The following is a 7038-nucleotide window of genomic DNA, read 5'->3' on the forward strand; positions in this document are numbered from 1 at the left end:
GAGTTACTGATATGGTGATTAATGATATAAAATACCTGCGCGGGTTATTGATGAAAGAAATGATATTATGTTTGGTAAATACGAGTCTTTAAAGGAAAACCCTCGTATTTTACTACTGTTGAAAGGCTTGACAATAAAATATTATGCATGTATGTAAATTTCGGCAAGTGTCCACTAAGTACTTTTGTACTTAGCCCTGCATGTATTTTTAAATGTGCAGGTTGAGCGGTGATCGAGGATGTAGTGTGCAAGCGGAGCTTTGTCAAACTAGGATGATTACCTCAGAGTAGAGTATATGTCTTCATACATATACTCAAATTGTTATTCCGCTGCGAACACTGATTATGTTAAGATATTATGTCAAACAATATGTATTATTTAATAATGTACTAAAACTATTGAGTACCCCGTTTTGGGATAATATTATGTACGGTCCCCTTGTGGCCTTCATTGATATCTAGATATTTCGATTGATTTCCTTATACAAGTTGAGTCATCAAGAAACCGAATATGTCCCTTTCTTACTCCCGCTCCTAAATTCCCTCCCTTAGTCGCGGTTTCCCCGAATTTGCTATCCTTAGCAAGTGCGGTCGTGACACATAAGCTATCACTTTTCCGTCTTGCATAAGTACACATCCTAGACCATTCTTTGATGCATCCGTGTAGACAGCGTACTCTTTATCTGCCTTTGGAACAGCTAGCACTGGGGCAGTAGTGAATCTTTTCTTCAATTCCTGGAAACTTCGCTCACATGCGTCAGTCCACTCATACTTGACATCCTTCCTTAGCAGGTGCGTTATTGGCGTAGCAATTTTTGAAAAGCCCTCTATGAATCTTCGGTAATAACCTGCTAATCCTAGAAAACTGCGTAATTCGTGCGGCGTAGTTGGTGATCTCCATTCTTGTACAGCCTGCACTTTTGCTGGATCTACCTCAATTCCTCTTGCAGAAACGATATGGCCCAGAAAATTGACTTCCTTAAGCCAAAACTCGCATTTGCTAAACTTGGCGTAAAGTTTCTCAGCTCGCAACTTCTCTAACACGATCCTTAGATGTTCTTCATGTTCCTATTTACTTCTCGAGTAAATCAAAATATCATCGATGAAGACTACCACGAACTTATCTAAGTATTCGTGGAAAACTCGGTTCATGAGATCCATGAACACAGCAGGGGCATTCGTTAGTCCAAAAGGCATCACTATAAACTCATAGTATCCATATCTTGTACGAAATGCCGTTTTCAGAATATCCTCTGATCGTATCTTCAATTGATGGTATCACGATCTTAAATCAATCTTCGAAAAAGTGTTCGCTCCCTGAAGTTGGTCGAATAGGTCATCAATCCGGGGCAACGGATACTTGTTCTTCAGCGTCACCTTATTCAGTTCACGATAATCGATGCATAACCTTAAGCTGTCATTTTTTTTCTTGACAAAAAAAACTGGTGCTCCCCACGGGGAAACACTGGGTCGAATGAAACCCATGTCCAATAATTCTTGCAGTTGCAGCTTCAACTCTTGTAACTCTGCCGGTGCCATTCTATAAGGTGCTTTTGACATCGGTGCGACTCCGAGCTCAAGGTCGATGGTAAACTCAAGTTGTCGATCTGGTGGTAATCTTGGCAAAGCTTCAGAAAAAATATCTTGGTACTCCCGCACGACTGGCACGTCGTCTATGTTTGCCTTGGATTCCTCATTTTGGCTTAAGTATACAACGTAAGCAGTTGTATCATTCATCTCCAAAAGCTTTTTGGCTCGTAGCGCTGAGATGATTGACGAATTTTTCCTTTTTTTCTCAATGCCAATAAAAGAAGTAGACTCTTGGCCGGGAGGTTGAAATTATATTCGTCTCTCCTTGCATTGTATCGTCGCATGGTTTTCTTCTAGCCAATCCATTCCCAAAATAATGTCTAAATGCCACATAGGCATTACTCTCAGGTTTCTAGCCTTAAGCTTGATTGATCCTAACTCAAATTCTAAGTCAAGACACACATGTGAAACCGTAGTAGTTCTGCCTATGGGAGTGGTTACCCTTAGATGTTGTGGAGCAGGTTCTACGTTCAGTTCTAATGTATCCACACATGGAATGGAGATAAAGGAATGCAATGCTCCAGTATCGAACAATATTACTATGGGTACTCCTTTTAATTCACCCATACCTGCTAAATTTCCTTGATTCCCATCCTTCGCTTTCTGATCGATGGCAAACACTCTCTGGTGATGTCGCTGAGTTACCTGCGGGGCTAATGGTAGTCTTCCCGACTGATGTGGTCGGTAAGCTTGCTGTTGGCGTTGTGGCGGCGGTAACGGTAGATATCCCTCCATAGCACTAAGCTGTGGCTGGAACTGATTTGGTCGCCCTCCGCCTCCACGTTGCTGACGATTGGGACATTGGTTTGAATAATGTCCAGCCCTTCCACAGGTATAGCAGTTGTTCGTTCCGATCTTGCATTCTCCCAGATGTAGCTTGTTACATTTCGGACAAGGTGGTATCCCTCGAGGTTCGTGTGGTGTTGCTGGGGCTACCGGAGGTCCAGCATAAGGTCGCTTGTCTCTGTTTTGAAAATGTGGTGGTGCATTCTGATGCTGCCACGGCTTTTTAAATTCTTGACTTCGGTCTTCTCATTTCCTCTTACCTTTCTGTCCCTGTCCCGAAAAAGGTTGATTTCCCCTTTGAGGGTTCGGGTTCGACTGGGGTGCAGAAGTTTGACTCGTTTTTTCTGGCTGCATTGCCAGTTCCATATCCAGTGCTCGATTTAATGCTTCAGCATATGTCAGCGCACTCTGACTCGCCAAGACAACTCGTATCTCTTGCTTTAGTTCAGAGCAAAACAGCTCTGACATCTTCTCGTCCGAATCTACTCGATATGGTGCATATCGAGCCAAATCACAAAACAGACGATCGTACTCAGCTACTATTTTGTTTCCTTGCCTTAGATTTATAAATTTTGTCTCCTTCTTCTTCCGATAACTTCGCGGTACATATTTTTCACACAGAGCTGTCTTAAATTGCTCCCAAGTTAGAGCAGCCATCTGTTCCGGAGTCATGGTTTTCTGTTTCGCTTCCCACCAAAAATCTGCTGACCCCTTAAGCTGATATGACATACACATAAGACGCTCGGGATCATCACATCGAAGGAATCTAAAGATTCGCTCCATACTTCTTATCCATTCTTCAGTTTCAGCAGGATCTCCAGACCCGTTGAAGGTAGGTGGATTTTGCCTTAAAAAGAGTTCTTCTATCCTTCTTTCTGGCTGTGGAGGAGGTGGTGGTGGCGTAGGTTCTCTTTGTTCTTCCTCTTCCTCTTCTTGATTTCTATATCTCCTTTTCGGCGGCATTCTTAAAAAAAAAACATACGTCAGCTCTTAAAACTAGTTCTTATAAATCATAAATCTTAGGATTCTTACTCAACATCATACTATTTTTATAACATTACATCTCTAGTCAAAATCTCTGTTTGTATCTCACATCATAATATGGAAGCATAAATCAAAACTCTTATTTATAAAAGACCTTCGGGTCATCATATATATATATATAGGAAAATTGCCTCTTACGAGGACTTTTTACAAAAATGGGGTATATACAGCAAAATGTCCCCTAATACATACTATGACGCTCTACCAAAATGGTCGTCATACGTACTAGGCATCTATATATGTCAGCTACTGATATACACACTATACTATGCATCTCTAACTATATACATCTATCTACATATAACCATCAAAAACCCAGCATCAGATATAATTGCTCTCACTCAGATCCATCCAGTCCCACCGAAAGCATCTCCGAATACTCTACTTTCTGCATCACCTACTGTCATCTCCTCACTGGGCTCGGTCTCCTCATCCTCACTAGGCTCGGTCTAAAGGAATATTAAACTGAATTAACGTTCCGCTTTGCCCGATAATCGTTTCTTGGTTATTATTAATTTATCATACAACGATTAATCCTAACATGCTCCTATGAATTTAACAGCTGCACATAGGTGTTAGGAATTACTTACTTGTAAATCGGATGCACAGGTTGTTGATGATTGTGTCGAAAGACTCCAGTTCTGATCTTCTCGACTGTATCCCGCTCAGATTTCACCGTTGGATGGACAACGAACTGTAAAACTCCCAAGGCAGAAAGCTCCCAACGTTTCCTGCGCCTCTTCTCAGCTCTCAAACCCTAATAATTATCAGTGTGTGTTTCCTGAGAGCTGACAACTGTATTTAAATAGAAAATACAGAGAGAGGGGCGCAGATTAGGGTGTGGGGCGTTTTCTAGCTCTTTCTGGGCTAGGAGACTTTGGGCCAGTCTAGGGACCAGATACAAGGAATAAAGATGGGCCTCAAATAAATTAATTATCTATGGTCAGCCCAGACCATAATTAATTTATAAATATCAGTTCATTCCACTAGAGAACCGATATTGACTTACCCCTTTATTGCCGATGATGAGTCGGGGCTTGTATTTAGACTTATTAAATCCTCGTATTTAAAATATCCGACATCCATTAATTAATTAGAGCTCTGACAGCCTAAATTAATTAATCTCTTTGTAATCCTTAAGCAGTACCACTCAAGCCTTATTATTGCGCCTGAACTTAATCAACCTGCAGGGTTTAGCGCATTAAACATTATTGAGCTCCTTAAGGGGATGTCATTATCCTATACGGATACGAGTACTAATACAGATAATCAGATATCATATATTAACCGCTATCACCCAAGATACAGAGTACTCAAGTTACTATATAACTCTCGCTCATAGTAAGTCAAAGTGATAAACGAATCAACATATATATCTGACAACTTATTAGTATTAAGATCTTATAAGTCACCGAGATCTTTAATTCTTCACTTAAGTCAGATAGAAGAATATATCTCACTGTGGTCCTATCAATACGTATAACGTACCAGTATAGATAAGTAGTCAAGACAAACTACTTCCATCTATACCGCAACCTAAACCAATAACTTGTCCTAGAGTTATTTCGGCTGTGATCATATTATATCTCTTAAGGTTAATCCAATTATATGGTCTTCTGTGATCTACAACACACCATATAATCTACTTATATAGAGATAAAGAACATACATATGCAATCATGAACCCAATCAGATAGGAAATTAAATAGTGAACACAGGAATCATTGTATACAAGCATAAAACGTTCTTGCTTTCAGTATACAAATCCAACACGGTCTCCTCATCATCACCTCTATCAGTCAAGCGGTTTCCCCTGTCTTCGTCATCCTCTGTCTCATCTTCAACATCTGTGTCTGCCATCGGGCCGAAAATAGGTGGCTCTGGAATAGGCTCCCAAACATCGGCTCTATCAGCAGTGGTCCGACACCGTAGTGGTCAGGTCCGTCCCTACCCAACAGTCATCTCTGGTGTCTCCTCGTCTGGGTCCTCGTTATCACTATCAATCTGAATCGGACGAGATGATCCTTCCTGCGCATCTCGGGATGGCGGGTATAGAATTGGATGCATATAAAGCTGGAACTCAAGTGTGCCGGGTTCAGGTAGAGGAGCAACCCTCGGGTAAGGGTCAAAAGGCACAAACTCGGTCCAGGGCATCGCCGGTGGAATGGGTGGTATAATCTCCGAATGAGGTAGTGATAATGGCTCAATCACTGGGGTCGGCTCCCAGGGTGGCAGATCAGCACTGGGGAACGGTATCAGTGTCAAGTAATGAAATGGATCAAAGTCCATGAATGACGATCCAGTCTGAGGAATACCCGATTCAGGAACAACGGAATCAGGGATAATGGGCTCAAATGCAACGGCCTCATCAGGCACAACTGGCTCAGGAACATACGGAACCTCATCAACTGGGGGTGCGGGTATGATCGAAAAAGGATCTGTCGAAAAATGGGGTGCATCATATGGTGGTGGTGGGGGCTCATCAAATGCAAAGTAGCGGTGACTAATCGTCTCTACAAAACCCCTAAAATCCTCGTACTCTACTTCCTCAATCTACGTCGTGTCGATGTATCGTGGCTTCATAGAATGTGCCCACTCCTGCCATTCCAATGGTAGCTTCGGTATCAAATGGGTAATGGCCTCAACACCAGTAATCCCATATGGAGTAGCCGCTAGCCAACGTCTATGATAGTGTGCTAAAAACTCTCCCAGTGTATCCCCTTCTTGGGGTCCATAATCCCAAAACCATCGTCTCATCGGTCCATCCAGTCGTCTCTCCATCCTAAAATAACATTATAACTTCTATTACATCAAGGATATAGAACTTACTTGGTATATCTCAAACAACGACACACTCAATCTCGTTTGGTACGGTGGTGCATTGGCTATTCTAGCCTCAATATTTCTCCATTTATTCCAAAACCACTGGCTCACATCATATTCCATCACCTCAAGCAGTTCCATCCATCAAAACATTACATATCTCGTTAGTACATCAAAATCAACATTCAACATCAAAACAATACAAAAATAATAACTATTACCTCGATAAGCCGGAGGAGATGGAGCACTGAGGTGTTGTTTCAGACTTACTTTAAATCTTACTCTCACTCTAGCCTAAGAATTCAAGGTAGGCTAGATTCAATCTCAAGAACTTGGTCTCATGAATAAATGAGATCAAGAAGATTTACTCAACTCAAGAATAGTTGAAATCAAACATTTGACTCAATCGAGGAGTTTTAACTCAATGAAGGAGTTTGAACTTAATCAAGAATGAAACTCAGAGCAGACGACCTGCTCTGATACCACTCTGTCGCAGCCCGCCATCTAGCCAGTGATAGCATAGATCGGGTATCGATACGACTAATAAAATGATAAGGTAAAACAAGTGAAACTAGATGACTCATCAAGCGGAAGCTACTAATAATTAATGCTAAAATAAATAAAATATCATCAACCTTAATAGAAATATTTTCGACTTTATAAAACCAAAAGCATCAGTATTCTAGTCAACAAAAACAAAAGGAATATAACTAAATATTTACAGGGATTCTTATTGTTCAGGGTAGCACAGCAAAACGTGATCAGACTATATGTATGAAGACATATAGCTGAGAGT

The sequence above is a fragment of the Salvia miltiorrhiza genome, chromosome 5 (assembly GCF_028751815.1).
Source record: "Salvia miltiorrhiza cultivar Shanhuang (shh) chromosome 5, IMPLAD_Smil_shh, whole genome shotgun sequence".
Lineage (NCBI taxonomy): Eukaryota > Viridiplantae > Streptophyta > Magnoliopsida > Lamiales > Lamiaceae > Salvia > Salvia miltiorrhiza.